Here is a 1,242-nt window from a genome sequence, read left to right on the forward strand (position 1 = left end):
CCTTCCTTCAGCTTACTAATTGTCTTATTATGTTAGGATGGGTCTTGTTACGCTTTACATCTAGATATCTCCCCAAGCCCTCATGCACTCATGGGTGAGGCTTTCAGGAGGTGACTGGATCATGGGAGTGGCACGTTCGTCAGTAGACTGATATACTGCTAACCTTATAGCGAAATGTGTTGCTGGAGTTGAATCCCGGATGGAGGAAGGGGGCCCCTGGGGGCGTGGCCCAGAAGAGTATCTCCCTCCACCTCCCTGATCTCTCTGTGCTTCCTGCCTGCCCTGATGCGCGCAGTTCTCTTCTGCCATTCGAGCTTCCAGCCCTGCAGCCAGCTGAGACTGTAGATTAAAATCTCTGCAAACTGAGCCAAAATAAACTCTCCTCCTTTCAGTTGTGAGGTGTTGGGTATTGCGTCTCAGCAACCAGAAAATAACTAAGGTCAGTTTCATTTCTGTCCAAAAACATGTCCTTAGCCCTATGGCATTGGCTTTAAGGGGTCTCCACTGAATAACTCGGTCATTCATGTATTTTTTAACCTAGTAAACCCTTTTTGAAAGAAATGATCACCTTTCTTCACTTCTGGCCTCTATAAAAAATTAAGTTCTTGCTCTCTAAATCCACTTAAAGCATACATGATTGGTGAGGATGAAGGGAGCACACGTTTAACAGGATCTCTGCTAGGTTTTATCGCCTGTTCTTCCACTATAGCTCCAGACAGAACAATTTCCAGTTGGGGGATAGCCACATATTTTAAGGGATGGCAGCTAGCTTTTGAACTTTGGGCTTCACATATGAGCACCTGCTCTACCACTGAGCTACAGCCCCAGCCCTTGAATTTTCTTTTTTAAAATCTGTATAAGTAGTATAAAAAAGAAAATAAAGTCTTGGGCTCACTTTTGAAGAGAAGTATAAGTTTATCACAAGCAAGAACACATACTCACCTGCTCCGTTAATTCCTCCTTCCCCCTTCTGTCTTATTCAAGACAATGATTGGAGCTAGGTTGTATCTTAGCAAGGATGAATGTCAAGTTCTGCAGCTGAATTAAAAAAAGATATGAGGAATAAAATAAATAACGTGACTTTAATGGGCATCTCATGTGAGAAGGCAAGCTCGTTCTGAGTCCTAAGCTTAAGGCTTTGAAATGAAAATTAAACCTGGCCGGGGATTTAGCTCAGCGGTTCGGTGGCCTGCCTTACAAGCACAAGGAACGGAGTTCAATCCCCGGTACCAAAAAAAAAAA

The sequence above is a fragment of the Fukomys damarensis genome, unplaced genomic scaffold (assembly GCF_012274545.1).
Source record: "Fukomys damarensis isolate Sample0158 unplaced genomic scaffold, DMR_v1.0_HiC HiC_scaffold_32, whole genome shotgun sequence".
Classification (NCBI taxonomy): domain Eukaryota; kingdom Metazoa; phylum Chordata; class Mammalia; order Rodentia; family Bathyergidae; genus Fukomys; species Fukomys damarensis.